Source organism: Myodes glareolus, chromosome 24 (assembly GCF_982192425.1).
Source record: "Myodes glareolus chromosome 24, mMyoGla1.1, whole genome shotgun sequence".
NCBI lineage: Eukaryota > Metazoa > Chordata > Mammalia > Rodentia > Cricetidae > Myodes > Myodes glareolus.
Genome location: NC_142049.1, coordinates 21,654,416 through 21,670,299, shown reverse-complemented (window position 1 = coordinate 21,670,299; position 15,884 = coordinate 21,654,416). Strand labels below are relative to the sequence as shown.

Here is a 15,884-nt window from a genome sequence, read left to right as displayed (position 1 = left end):
CTTTGCACTCAGAGCAAACAGAAGTTAGCGAGATCACCACTCCCCTCCTTTTTAATTAGAAAGCGCTAAGAAGATGAAACTGCGTAATAAGGCTCTGCAGTAGTTAAGTGTAATTCAAGTAATGTGTGCCTGGGGACCCTCTCCATCACTGCGCTGGCACACAGCAGTACAGTGAGGAGCTGCCTTGTCAGGGCCCGCGAAGGCCTGAGCTGGCTTCCTTGTCAGCTCTCTCAGGTGCTAGCTGTGGGACATTTCCAGGGCGCTTAGCCTTTCCCAGGCCTCGGTTTCCTTGCTGTGACGATAGTGACTGATATCTTGATATCGTTTGGAATGTAAACTATGACAGTGTGACAAACAATGATTCCAATTACCTTGTGTTCAGAACTTAGAGCAGGCACATCCATCGTAGGGACACTTCATAGTGTCAGTGGGCGTGGAAATCAAGCATCCAGGAAACGAAGATGGGGATCGTCATGGCAACTGAAGTAAACCAGCCACAAAGACGGACTATGTTCGTTCTCTCAGAATCACGTGAGCATCACAAATTGGAGTAGAGAGATTAGTACACAGCAAGAGAACACAAACCTGGAGGGGTAGGGAGTTGGGGTGGCTCTAGCAGAGTTGGGAGAACAGGGGTGAGTGCCATCAAAGTCAAAGATTTAGTACTATATTGTATTTAATTTAAATAAAATACCGGCGGACCTGGGGTGGACTGCCCTAGGCTCCTAGGAATAAAAAAGAGGCCCACCTGATGCCATATGGTGCAGGGCTGATAAGCTCTATTATGGTGAGGAAATGTATGGAGTGGTATGGGGGTGGAGAGAGAGAGAGAGAGAGAGAGAGAGAGAGAGAGAGAGAGAGAGAGAGAATCGTTCGTGTCCTGTGGATAGAGGCATATCTGATATCTGTCTGGGGCAGAGCTGCTGCCAGGGTCCATGACCCATGTCTGAGTTCTTGACCCTGGTGCTGCTGTAGTCTGTGTTGAGATCCTTGGCTCCTGATAACACCGAAGGCCAGGAGAAAAGGGCAGCACAGAGTTGACCCGGCCCCTCACTGGCTGCAACACTAGGGAGAACTGGTTCTGCCCTTCATTGACTTGAACACTCAAGAGAGAGGGTCCTACACCTCCCTTGAGCAGCACAGTAGAGCTGACCCTGTTCACAGGGGCAGGGATGAGCTGACCCTGAGGGCACGGGAATGGGCGGGCAGGCTGGGCCTTCCATGTGGTGAGGGAAAGATGCCTCCCCTCACCCCTTGCCACCTGACTCAACCCCTCATGAGCAGCAGCACTTGGGGAAATGGGCCCTGAACCTTGCCTGGGCACCATAACAAAGCTGACCCTGTAGACAGAGGCACGGGTAAGCAGCCATGAGAGAGTGAGAGGGTCATAACCTGTACTGCCTCCCTCACCTGAGCTGTAGGGGTGAGGGTGAGGGAAAGATGCCCTCCTCACCCCTACCACCTCCAGCTAGCGAGAGAGCTGACCCTCCTCTTTACCAGGTGCAACACTCCGGAAAGCAGGCCCTGCACCTCGCATCTGGGCAGCACCATAGAGCTGACCCTGTTGATGGGGGTGGTGGTGATCCCACCAAGAAGGTGGGTATGGGAGATCTGGCCCTGCCCATCATCTACCATATGGCGGGGGAGAAATGTGACTTCCCCCCTCGCCACTCTGCCTCTGGCCACCTCGCCACCTGTGGCAGGTCAGAGAACTGGCCCTGAAGTCACAAGAATGGGAGAGCTGTCCTTGCCCCTCACCAGCTGCAGCACTGGGGAGAATGGTCCCTGCACCTCATGTGGGCAACACCGTGGAGCAGGTCCTGATGGTGTAGGTGTGAGCGAGCCATGGACCCTAAGGGCTTAGAAGCAGGAGAACAGGCCACACCCTTTTGCTCATGGCTGCAAGGGGTGAACTAGCCAAAGCTGTGCTACAGAGCTCCCCTGGTGGTGAGGACAGCAGAGAGCCTGCAGGCCCACCAACCCTGCAACAATCCAGGCCCAGAACCTAAAGCATGTCACATGCTTCTGCATTTATCTGTGAAGTGGGTATTTGTCACTTAAACCAGCACCTTGTCTGTGGCATCTAAAAGTGCTAGTTATGAGTAGACATGAAATAATTTGCTAGGTCGGCAACTAAATTGTTTCTGAAATTAATCCTACATCTTACTCCGGTATTAGATCTGGTTAAAAATTCACACTTGGTGGTTTTGTTTGAGCTACTAGAGATTCCCGAGTAAGAGCCCAGTCAACAGAAAAATTGCAAGAAAGACATTTAATGCTTTAGGGAATCCAAGGTCAGAGCCTTCATTATTCTCCCTGAAAGAATGAACGAGATTTTTGGCAGCTTGCATGGTTAGTATCTCTCGTGTCAGGCATTCACGGAAGCCAGGACAGAAGTAGTACTCCCCTTTGTTTCTTTCCAGTTTTCTCTTTAGCTTTACAGCAGTCAGGTCCTCACTATTCACTAACTCAGAGAGGACAGGCAGGAAACCAAAACGGAAAAGCTCACCCTCCTCCCCACCACACACACACCCTCAGCTTTAAGGACAGTGGAGGTGGTTCTGAACTATCAAGAAGTGGAAGCCCTGGGCATGATGAGGACATGTGCATCTGTGCTTTCTGGCTTTGTGCTCCTGGAAGGGCTAACACCTAGAGGATTTTTTGAAAGATCAGGATTGGCTTAAAGGTTAGCTGATCTCCATGAGACATGTGGAGAACTTACAGGATTCAGATGAGAAAACTGGGAAGAACTCAGGGATGACCCAGGCCTAGGACAGGGTATAGCACAGAAAACTCGTCTGCTCCAAGTAGTACCCAATCTCTGCCTTTGTCTCATTTGCCCTCTGTTTCTTTTCTAAAGTCAGACTTATGAAGACCTTGTAAGGGATCCCTCCTGCCCATCTGTACCAAAGCAGGAGGGCTGGGTCCCTTGCCCCTTTCAATAGTCTGATACTGGTATCTGTGTGGTTCAGGGATGTCTGCACATTGTCTTCTAAACCTCTCTTGAGTATAACTCTCCTTCTACAATGTGTAACTGGTGTCATGAGTGAGACCAACAACCCCAGTGACACTCGATGTCAGGGCAATGGTTCCTATATTGTGCTTGTTCTTCATAGACCCAGAGTTCTGCAATGCACAGCTAAGTGGAGGTGCTTTGTGGGTACATCTCAGATCAGATAATATGTGTAACATGGGGGCTGGCTTGTTGGGGTATCTGTCCCACCCGGCACCCACAGCCAGCATACCCCAAAGAAAATCACACACACGACTCCATAAGATTATAAACTGATTGGCCCATTAGCTCAGGCTTCTTGTTAACTCTTATAATTTATATTAACCCATTATTCTCATCTATGTTAGCCATGTGGCTCAGTACCTTTTCCAGCAGGGCAGGTTACATCTTGCTTCTCTGTGGTCTGGGCAGGAATGGAGGAGGGAGCTTCCTGCTTCCCAGAATTCTCCTGTTCTCATTGCATCACCTCTACTTCCTGTCTGGTTTTCCCACCTATACTTCCTGCCTGGCCAATCAGCACTTATTTAAAATATGATTGACAGATTCAATTCTCCTGCACCAAATATGGGTTCTAACTCTTACTGAATAGTGGAAGCTAGTTATTATCTTCAGGAAGTGTTCGACCTGCTCTTAAATGAAGTGATTAAAAATGAAAATAATATAAACACAATTAAATAAATTATATTTGAAAACGCCCCAAGTTTACTTTTTATTTTATTTTTATTACCTCATTGTATTTTTACTCTAGCTCTTGATATTACTCATGTCTGTCTCAGGTATATGGTGAAACTAACATGCTGTGTTCCTCTGCATTCTGCATGTCTAGGAAACTGGCCACCATGGGATTATTTGAACACTTCAGACAGAGGCAAGAGTTCTAGAATAGAACTCCATGTTTCTATCTCTGAGAACCAAAGGATGCAGCACAGGCATGAGCATCTCGAAGGTCTGATGTAAGTCTGGAGCAGAAGCCTTGGCTGAGAACCACAGCCCACAGGTGATGGGGAAAAGAGGGAGGGTGGGGGTTCCCTGATGACCATCAGATCAAAAGCCAGAGTGTGTGTGACTCAGAACTGTGACATGAACTGTGTTCCCTTTCCAGGTTCTTATATTGAGGTTCCTGATGGAATGGTATTTGAAAATGAGGCCTTTAGGAATTGGATAATCCCATTTTTCATTGTTGTCATGAGACTGAGATAAGTTAGCATTGTGGAGCAAAGAATTTTGTTCGATGCCTTTGGTGTTAGAAGTTCAAAGACATGGCTTATGCTTAGGCATGACTTAGGTTTCATTAGCACATGGCAGACGATAGCGGGGGCAGGGGGCAAGGGTAGGTGTGAGCAATTATATTTCAAACAGGAAGCAAAGACTGGGTAGAGATTGGGCTTTCATAATAAACTCTCATGAGAATTAAGCAGGATCCACTGAGCAATACAAAAGTCATTTCTAAGAAAGGCCCAAGGACTAGCTTGGTAGATTGTACCTCTTAAAGATCCATCACCTCCCAGTACCATTGCAAAACTATTAGGAAGCCTCCAACACAAAAAACAATTAGAAAGACAATGATAGCCATCCCATAGCAAAATATAGAAATGAATGACCTCATGAAGGTGGAGGTGAGTGCCCTTATAAGAGATTGGTGCCTTTATAGAAACAGCAGAGAACTGGTTCTCTCTCTCTCTCTGCCTTGTCATGATATCACAAGAAGGAACCTATTAACAACGGAGGAAGCAGACTCTCTTATTTACAGACATGAAACCCAAAGGGCCATAATCATGAATTTCCCAGCTTCCAGAAGAGTCAGACTCTCTTGGAGGAGAGGCAGATGCCACAGGAAGAATAAGCAGAGCCAACAGACAATCTAAGGACCAGATCACCATGGAGAAATGCCACCAATATCATATGAAGCCCTAGAAAGGAGTAGACAGCTGAAATGTCTTCAAATGCTGCCAGTATCAGTCAAGTGTAGCAGGAGGCTACTCATTTGTTCCTGTCCACACAGATCTAAAATAATTTACACAGATAGCTATATTAATTAAAACACTGACTGGCCAATCACTTAAGTGTATTGCTAGCTAGCTCTTATATCTTAAATTAACCCACTTCCATTGTTTTATATTTACCACGAGGCTCATGGTTTACTGGCAAGGTTCCAGGGCAGATGTCTGTCTCCTCCAGTGGCTACATGGCATCTCCCTGACTCTGCTTTCTTTCTTCCTCTATCTGCTTGGAATTTCCACCTTGCTCTATTCTGCTAAACCATTGGCTGAAACAGCTTCTTTATTAATCAATGATAGTAAAATGTGTTCAGAGTCTACAGAGGGAAATCCCACATCAGTCAAGGGTACAGTGGAGAGAAATCAAATCAGTTATTTAGAGAGAAAATTTAATAACAAGAGTTATTATCTAAATATAAAACCCCCATATAGCTAAGGGAGGAAAATAAGCAGCATTGGGGTGTCATAACTGTAGAAGGAGCAACCTCTTCTAGGACTGGAGCGCAATCAGGAGATCAGAAATATTCTGAACTTAGAAACTCAAAGGGGAAGTCCTATGGAACTGAAACTCCAGAGACTTTGGATGGGATGTTGCTGGGCTAAGATGAAGTTGTGGGAACAAAGGATAGCAGTCGAACAGCTTTTTGGAGTGCTGAAAAGCTGGACTCAACTGTTGTCATGGAAAGGTACTGTTGCTATTGCTCCAGTGAAAAAGCAAAGCCATGGAGGCTGCGAAGAGCCAGGAAGAATCAGGAAGCAAAGAGGAAGTTTCTTCTCCCATCTGCAGCCTCACAGGAAGCAAGGAGGAAACTCCTCCTCCCATCTATCATCTCCATTCTTCTTCTCATGTCCTTTTAGGCATTGCCTATCAGGACATCCAGTCAAGAGAGGATTTGCAGAGAATGAAGATAGTCGGCATCTCAGAAGCGGTATGAGACCAGCCTTAAACACTAGTGATAAAGAGGCCCTGATGTGAGCGTTTAACATGGAGCTCTGGGACAGACAGCTGGTATAGGAGGGTCTTCTTTCTATGTGTTGCTTTCATTGGTCAAATAAAGAAACTGCCTTGGCTTTTTGGCAGGGCAGAATTTAGATAGGTGGAGTAGACCGAATAGAATGCTGGGAGAGAGAAAGCAGAGTCAGGCAGATACCATGGCTCTCCTCTCTGAGACGGGCGCTGGTTAGACTCATGCCGGTAAGCCACGGTCAAGTGGCGATACAGATTATTAGAAATGGGCTAAGCTAATATGTGAGAGTTAGCCAATAAGAGTCTAGAACTAATGGGGACAGGTAGTGTTTAAATGAATACAGTTTCCATGTAATTATTTTGGGTAAAGCTAGCTGGACGGCCGTTAGCCGGGTGGGACAAAAAGCAGCCTGCTTGCCAATTACAACAGAAAGCCCTTCCTCATACATAACCTGAGGCGGAAAAAAGCGGTGATGGCATATGTAGCATACTTTCTTTTGGGGCACCAATCAGCTCCCAAATCATGATATGGAGACTTAGCAACTATGAAGGTTCAGCCTTGTGCTTGTATCTTGCTAACTCTTATATTGACTTTCATCTACATTTGCCTTGGGACTTTTTTTTTTATCTTTCTTCTGTATGTTTTATTTTGTGTCTGACTTGCTGGCAGCTGCCTGGATGACTGGCCCTGGGAACTTCTTCTCTTTCTCTAGCATTTTTTCTCTCTTCTCTCTCTCTCTCTCTCTCTCTCTCTCTCTCTCTCTCTCTCACACACACACACACACACACACACACACACAACACACACACACACACACACACACACACACACACACACGCACCTAGATCCCTCCTCCTCCTTATTCTCTCTGCCTTCCAGCCATGCCTATCCCTCTACTGCTTAGCTATTGACTCTTAAGCTTTACATTAGACCAATCAGGTGCCTTATGCAGGCAAGGTGAAACAGCAACACATCTTTACATAATCAAGCAAATGCAGCAAAAACAAATGTAACTCATCGATGCCTGGTTAAACATTCCACAACATAAGCAAATGTAATGCATCTTTACTCAAATAAACTAATATTCCGCAACTAATATTCCACAACGGGTATACATTGGACTGATCCCTCCATCAGTTTAGAAATGAAAAACAGAAACAAACAAACCAGAAACAACAATAATAATACTTCATCTTTTCCAAGGGTTTAATGCTTAAGGTGTGATGTTTGGGAAGTGAGACACAATTCTGAAAATAAAAATAGACTATTGTTGATGTCTGAAGGGAGGAGATGGGCTGGTGTGAAAGCCTGAACAAGTACGTGCCGAATCAGCCTCCGTGTTATAAGCATGTTTAAAGCAGGTTTCTGTTTAAAGCAGGCTTCTGTTCGGCTGCTTTTGTGTTTGGTGGGAATTTCATCCTCTTCCATATTTTGAATTTTAAGGTGTATTTTACATTTAGCCTTTTCTCTAGTATCCAACTGACTTCCTTTCTGGAAGGCACTGAAACATCACATCCGGTGGTTGCCAACAAAACCCTAGGAGGGCAGCTTTCCTCCTGACAATCTTCAGGGGAGAAAGAAAACTGTATCCTCGTGGAAAGTATCCTAGCAACTGAATCTCAATAGCCACATATACTACTCGCCTCCTGGGGAAGGGGGCAGGCTCCCACATTAAATTCTAAAGGGTGTGATCGCAAGGGAAGCACAGACCCCATTTAGGAGAGGTCACCTTTTAATTGGGGAGGAAGCAGTGTAAGCGGCACTTGCCGGAGCATTAGCTCTGTGTAGGGGGTGGGTGAGGGGACTGAAGTCCCTAAAGAAGGAAACAGAAAAAAAGAGTAATACAAGTATGCTGGCCAGTGAAGAGTAAGTAGGGGCTTTCCAGCAGAGTCAAAGACAGCTCTGGGTTGTGAAGAGGGCTAGTGACAGGCCCATTTCTGAAAGCTTGGGGAGGACAGGCAAGCAGCTCATAGGTCCTTTGGAGGCATCTGACATTTCCCCTGAAGGTGACAGGAAACCATGCGAGAAGCTGTGGATGCAGCAGCTATATGATTGCCAGGGTCCCAGTTGTCCATCTGCCAAGTCATACCTGGACACAACAGTCTTTTAGAGAAAATCAAAGTCCTATTGAGCCTAGAGCAACTTGTACATTAGCTTCAGCATCTTCTAGGTTCCCTCTAGATTCTTATTAGCATATGTGACTCATGCCAGGTTAACAGGCTTCCTTTTGTCACTTCCAGGCATACATGCAACCTACTTGGCTCACATTAACTTTCTGACCCCATTGCCCCTCCCCCATTTCACCTTCCACAGGCCTAATCATCCTTCTCTTGCTTTCATGTCCCCCCCTCCCTTAGATTCCACTGACAAAGGTGAACATGATGTTCTCGGGTTCCATCCACACTCCTGCAAATGACAAAAGACAAAATAGTATTATTCTTCTGGATAAGTAAAACTTGTGTGTGTGTGTGTGTGTGTGTATCTTATATATATCTATATCTATATTTCATTCTTTCACTGGTGGCTCCTAGGTCCATAAGTTGGCTATAATATAATAAATGAGTATGAGTAAATAATGAGTAATATATATATATATATATATATAAATGAGCATGAATAAATAATGAGTTATATATATATTTATATGTATTTATATAAATATATATATATAGTAAATGAGTATGTGGGTTACTGCTGAGTTTCATTCTTGGGGTATAGATGTCTGCATAGTTTTGCTTATTTGTCCGGCTCTGGCTAGTGATTACTATGTCAGTCTCTCCTAACACAGCTGACTTGTGATCATCTACACCATCTTTCCCCACGACCTGCCCTTCCTGTTCTGCATGGCTCACTGAGCCAACACAGTCACCGAGGCTGAGGCTTCTGATAAGTGGGGAACTCTATGGCGGTCATGGAAACGGCTATGAATGCTAAGCTTCAGATGCTCAGAGCAGGATCTCCAAGAAGCCTCCTCTGCCTGCTTCAGTTTGTGTCAACTGATTATTCTTGGGGAGCTAACAGCCCGGAAGCAAGAAGAGCTAAGGCAACCACGGATTGTGATAGCTCATGCGTCAGCAGCAGGGTTGGGTACCTCTTGTCTTTGTGACTGGGGAACTATTTCTAGGACCAGTGGACTAGCTGGGGCCTGCTCATCTCACAGAGATGGCATAAGAGCAAAAGGTTGAATAGAGCATGTGTGGCCCCTTAAGGTCTGGATTTGGAACCATTCCCATTGCTTTCATGTCTGGGTTATGTAAAATCAAAAATGAAGTTGCAATGAAAATCAAGACTTATAGAGCATTTTAAACTAGATGTGAAAGGCCCAGAGGGAATCAGGGCATAAGGAGCTATCAAGCTGCTGCCTGAGGAAATGCACCTTTGAACTGTGCCCGGAGATGGGAGTGCTCGAACGGACTAAGTCTGTGAAGGCCACCAATATTTTTTTAATGATAGCTGCAACTGTCAAAAATAGACGTTTCACCTAGAGCTCTCCCTGCCAAGCAATCACGTGCAACCCAACGTCTACAGTCATGTATGGCTTGGCGTGAGGACGGCTTTTCTTCACCTCGTCTGTGTAACTTGTGGGATTGCTCTTATTGTTGTTCCTTCAACGGTCCTGCAGCCCTACCTGGGACATCCAGCCACACCTGAGCCCATGTTTCCAAACTCCAATTCCCAAGGCCTCAAACAAAGTTCTTTAATGATATTCTAGCTTAATTAATTGATATCTGTTGGCCAAAGTAAGTTTCCTGGGTGGTCACACTCAGAATCTAGCTTCAGCATGCAAAACTGCTGACACAGGATCAGGTGATGAATCAGAGCATGCAGCATAATCTATTGCCTGGCTATTACCATTTACTTTTGGTTTTTCAATGTAGATAGCCATCCTTACAATAAGGAAGCACCAAGTGCCACAGAGATCAGAGAAAGGCACATGTCACTCAGCATGGGGACAGTAGACTTTCCTAAGAGGAACCAGATGAGCTGGTGTATGGAAGGTGAGCAGATGGGTGTCTTAGTTAGGATTTTGTTGCTGTGAAGAGGTACCATGACCCTGGCAACTCTTAAAAAAGAAAAAATAAAATTTAATTGGTGCTGACTTACAGTTCAGAGGTTGAGTCCATTATCACGGCAGGGAGTATAGCGGCAGGCTGGCAGACAAGGTGCTGGAGAAGGAGCTAGAGTTCTGCATCCAGATCAGCAGGCAGCAGGAAGATAGAGTGACACTGGGCCTGGCTTGAGCATCTGAAGCCCAACCCCAGTGACACACTTCCTCCAGCGAAGTCCCATGTCCTCCAACAAGGCCACACCTCCTAACAGTGCTCCTCTCTGTGAGCCTATGGGGCCCATTTTCATTCAAACCTCCAGACTGGGAAACAATTCAAGAGGGGCCATCATTATATGCACTTTGGAGAACCTGTTACAGGCAGGTTTTTATGTGTTTGAAGTGGTAACAAAGGAACAACAAGCCCTCTTGCAGAAGTTTTTATTCATCTTGTGACTCTCAAGGTGTCAAAGAATGTCTAGGATGACTTAGCACTAACCTGTGTTTCCATAGTTCATTGGGCGAGTCAGTTTCTTTCTCTTGAAGTTCTCACTTACTAATCTGAATGCAGAAACAGGAAGAAGTAATGAATCCCAAAACCATGATCAGGGATTCTAACTGCAGTCTTTGGGCATTGTAGAACTCCAAGTGGGAATCCTGACCCCTATACCTCTTGGGTCACTGGTATAGAAGAGTTACTCACATCTGCTTGGTGTTGCCTACAGGTTTGAAATAATGGGATTCTTCCATGTGGGTAGCATCATTCCCTCACTGTGATGGGACATACTTTCCACCAGAGGACCCAAACATTTACTCTTGTATAGTTGACCACAAACTACATTTTCTATCCTCTACTTAGTAGTCCTTGTAATTTTTAAATATTTTCTTCCATTCCTTCACACGCCCTCTGGACTAGACACAGCCACTTTTGCCAGAAAGTGCTCTCACCAATATAGGCTGCAACATGAGCTGTGCCCACTGATAGGAGAAGAGCAGTCTCTTGCACATAAACCTGTGAATTCATTTAGACTTTTGTGCTTCTTTTTCACATCCTGTTTCCCTTTAGGAATATAACTTGGACGAATTATTTAAACTTAATGCCTCTGTTTTCTTACACTAGGTGTAATATTGGAATACTAACTATGCTCATATCATTGATGCTTCCATATTACACGTAAAAAAAAATCTAGAAGAAGGTCTGCTTTATCTTGTGAGGTCTCCAGAAATAGTAGTAGCTACCATAGTAACAATCTTGGCCACATCTATTTTTGTCTCATGGCTTACTCTGTTAATTGATATCACTGGCCGGGAGCAATACAGTCACACAGGGCAAAGCAATGAACAACTGGAACAAAAGTGTGGAAGAACTCGGACTGGGTAATCCTGAAATATCATCAGTTCAGTATGACAAAGGGCTAATTAACTCCAGAGAATGGACTGCATTCGCCACCTGCCAGGGCAGCAATTGTGTTTTTGAAAGGTGCCCTGTCTTATCTCTCTTGCCCTTTGCAAGATGCATTGCGTTTCTACAAGTTCTTAGCGGACCAAATTTTGTTACCATAAAACATTATGGCAGCAGTGATGGCCCTAACTCAGAGAGAAACAATCAGTGTGGACTGACATCTTAAATCAGAGCTGTGTAGCTAACAGTGATTAGGAAAAGGGCTTAGAAACTGTCAAAATAATGGATTTAACCAAAAGGGAAACTTCATGATGAGGAAGATTATAGTGGTGAAGAAGCCGGGCTGTGTAAAAAAGGAAAGAGGGGGGAGGGGGAGGGGGAGAGGGAGAGAGAGAGAGGGAGGAGTGGAAAGGGGATGGGAGGAAGGGAGGGAAGAAGGGAGAGAGAGAGGGAGGAGTGGAAAGGGGATGGGAGGAAGGGAGGGAAGAAGGGAGAGAGAGAGAGGGGAGTGGAAAGGGGATGGGAGGGAGGGAGGGAGAGAGCTCACCTGACAGTGAGGTAAATGATTTGCTGATATATTATCTGGTGGGGGAGCAAGAGGAAGCAACATGTGCTTACAAGAAAACTGAACGTTTCAAAGTCACCTGTGGGTGTTTAAAGAAAGAGGCCACAGCTTCCTTTGAACTCAGTCAGGAAGGAGAATAAACCAAATTCAGGATCAGACAGAGAGAGATAAATAGATATGATCAAATTGGAGGCAGTCTTTGAGCCAAATGGGGATTTGAAAGTGAAAGTTAGGGAGAAAAATTAGGCTAGAAAGCCAACCCTCCCACTCTTCAAATGAACTCTGGGAGCTCAGTCCTGTGTCCTGCTGTGGATCTCTGCCTCTGTTTCCATCAGTTGCTGGATGAAGGTTCTATGGTGATATTTAAGATATTCATCAGTCTGACTACAGGGCAAGTCAAGATCAGGCCCCCTCTCTTCTATTGCTTAGTGTCTTAGCTGGGGTAGAGGTCAAGACCATGATGGGTACAGCCACTGAAACAGTTTACCTGAGCTAATGGGAGCTCACCAACTTCAGCCGGACTGGGAAGGAGCAAGCACAGGACCTAACGAGTCCCTCTGAATGTGGTTGACAGTTGTGTGACTGGGGCAGACTGAGGGGCCCCTGGCAGTAGCACCAGGGTTTATTCCTACTGCATGCACTGGCTTTTTGGAAATCTATTCTCTTTGGATAAATCTCTTGCTCAGCCTAGATATAGTAGGGAGGGCCTTGGATCTCTCACAAAGCAATGTGCCTTTCCCTCTCCGAGGATTGGATGAGGGTGGGGTGGGAGGGTGTGTGGAGGGAATGGGAGGACAGGAGGGAGTGGGAACTTGAATTGGTATGTATAATGAAAAAGATAGTTTGTTTTCTTTTTTAAAAAAATATAAAGAAAAAGAAAAAAGAAGGAAATATGGCTAGAAAGAAGTCAAGTGAAGGTCAGGCATTTATAAAAGAAAAAAAAGAAAGAGAGAGAGAGAAAGAAAGAAAGCCAGCTCTCCTCAGTCAAAGACTTAGGCATTTAGGGGTTCAGGGTGGATGAAGAAAGAAATTGTGGGGGCAACAATTAAGAGTATTTGCTGCTCTTTCAGTGGACACAGGTTCAGTTCCCAGCACCAACACCAGACACCTTGTCTGCCTATAACTCTCGTTCCATGAGATCCAATGCTCTCTTCTGGCCTCAGAAGGCCCCTGCATATATGTTGCACACATAAATACACATTCAGGCACACACACACACACACACACACACACACACACACACATGCTTATGAAATAAGTCAATACATCTTTTAAAAACACAAGAAGTGATTCACTCTTCATCCGCAAGTTTCACTGCATGTCTTTTCGCTGCTCTGTGCCTGGTCCAAGGCCTATCGCAATGACAATGTCTCCAGCATGCGCAAATCTGCCTTTGCTGGGGATGATGTCTACAGGGCTGTGCCCTCCCACCTTTATGGTTGCCCCAATACCAGGGCATCGTGGTGGACATAGACCAGAAAGACTCCTATGTGGATGACAAGGCCCAGAGTGAGAGAGGTATCCTGACCCTATCAAGCATCAGATTGCCTCAACTGCGAGGGCAAAGGAGAAAATCTAGCACTATGCCTTCTACAATGAGCTGCAAGTGGCCCCCGAAGAAAACCCAGGGCTTCTGACCAGAGTTTCAACCCCAATCCTAAGGTTAACAGAAAGAAGACGGCACAGATAATATTTGAAACACTCAATAACCCTGCCATGTGCATGGCCATTCAGGTGGTGCTGTCCTGGAATGCCTCTGGCATTGTCATGATCCCTGGTATCATGACATAACCCTTACAGATAATCACGGTATGGTATAACTGTGTCATACATACCGTGATTATCTGTAAGGCTATGTCCTTCCTCACACCATCTTTTCTCTGAACTTGGCTAGCTGGGGCCGGATAGACTACCTCAGGAAGATCTTAACAAAGCAGGGTCTCAGCTTCACCCCACGACTGAGTGGGAGATTGTGCATGACATTAAGGAGAAGCTCTGCTACACTGCCTGGAATTTTGGGCAAGAAGTGGACACTGCTGCATCCTCCTGCTCCTGGAGAAGAGCTGCCCGCTGTCTGATAGGCAGGTGATTGTCATGGGCAATGAGAGATTCCAGTGTCTGAAAGTGCTTTTCCAGTCCTCTTTAATATGAGTGCAGGCCTGTGGTACCCAGGAGACCATGGACATCGCTGACAGGATGCTGAAGGAGATCAAGTGCTCCTAGCATCCACAACGAAGATCAACGTCATTGCTGCCCTGGGCACCCCTCCCCTCACCGTGCACAAGTACTAAGTCTGGATTGGAGGCTCCACTTAGTTCTCACTGTCTAGCTTCTAATAGATGTGGATCAGTAAGCAGAAATATGGTGAGTTGGGCCCCTCCACTATTCAATGCAGATGCTTCTAGAGAGACTGAGCCAGACATCTGCTGCATGAGCTGATCCGGAAGTATCAATTTGTCCTGGCTAAAGTGCACACCTCCCACTAGCCATGTGAAGCTGAAATAAGTCTTTGAGAAGAAATTGGTCCTTGAAGCTAGTGTCTGATATCAGCACTGGGCTGTAGAACTTGTGGCTGATTTTTGACCATGTATTCACGTTCACTATTCCCTTGGTAATATATTTAATGCTCAATGCATATCTTGATTTATTCTCTAGTCCACGTGGCTCACTCATTAGGTGGCTTTGTGGAGCATGCTACAGAAAAGAAACCTCCAGCCTGGTGGCTCCATGCTAACACCAGGAAAAATACTCTCCTGGCTATTAATTAACAGCTGACCAATTTCATGAGACCTGCAAGGTTCCTGAATCTCTTACATCCGTGTTGCAGTCAAATAGGGTGGGAAAGTTGAGCCTTAGGACCAAGTTTTCTTTCTCTTGTTCTTCCTCCTGACCACGTGACTCGTACTTTGCCCGAGTTGGGAATTCATGCCTATGAATGTATTCATCTTTTTAACTTATGTAAGTTTTTTCGCACAATTCTTTAAGAAATGACACGTTATGGTTTTCCACTGTTTGTTGAGAACATTAGGTCCCGGCCACACATCATTGTGTAAGGAAAAGTAAGTGCTACAATAGCTACAAAAAAAATTTAAAAATAAATTTAAAAAAATGGTAGAGGGGAGTGAGAAGGATTCCTGAAACAAACAAGCAAACAAACAAATAAAATTAACTTCCTGACTCCATTCAGCGGTGTTTGCCGAGAGCCTGCGGTGGCTCATACGCTGAGCTGTGCTGAAGCGAGGCAGAAGCGTCACCACCTCCACCGCCACATCATGCCCGCCAGAGATTGGCTGTGCCGAGTGGCGCGCAGATGAGAGTGTCTGTACTCACATTGGGCTTACAGAAGGTTTTATCCACCCTCACAACAGCCCCATGGGTATAGGGAGCAGATATTATTATTTCAATTTCACACACGAGGAAGTTGCCAGCTCAAGGCAATGGAGCAATGGTCCATTGGGCACAGAGGCCCCATACACAGTAGGACCAGAGGTCCTCCCTCCCTCCTGACTCCTGACTCTGACAAGCACATCTCTGCCCATAACGGGTTAGTTCACATCGTGTTGATTAAGCCCAGGGCATTTTCTGCTATACTTATAAATCTATATTTCTATTTTTCCTTGACTCCCAGACTATAATTCTCTTAAGAAGCCTGAGGCATTTATACATTTAAAATTCTGATCCAGTCTATTCTCCTTGGGAGACAGAATGACACAGAATCCCCCAGTGGTAGGTGCTTAATGGAAAACCAAGAAACACAACCATTTACTTGTCCTTATATATAAAAAAAAGAGCCTCTGACCTCCTGGTAGGAAAGCAAATGTAAATTAGTAATGAAATGAGGTTAGAAACAATAATGAAGTCAGAACAGAAGGAAAGTTTCAGGGCAAAGCTGGA

General features: G+C 45.3%; 1 pseudogene; it reads left to right on the top strand.

The window, feature by feature from the left end:
• The first annotated feature begins 1,440 nt into the window (after positions 1 to 1,440).
• Positions 1,441 to 14,395, top strand: LOC125400721 (actin, cytoplasmic 2-like; annotated as a pseudogene).
• Positions 14,396 to 15,884: the final 1,489 nt, after the last annotated feature.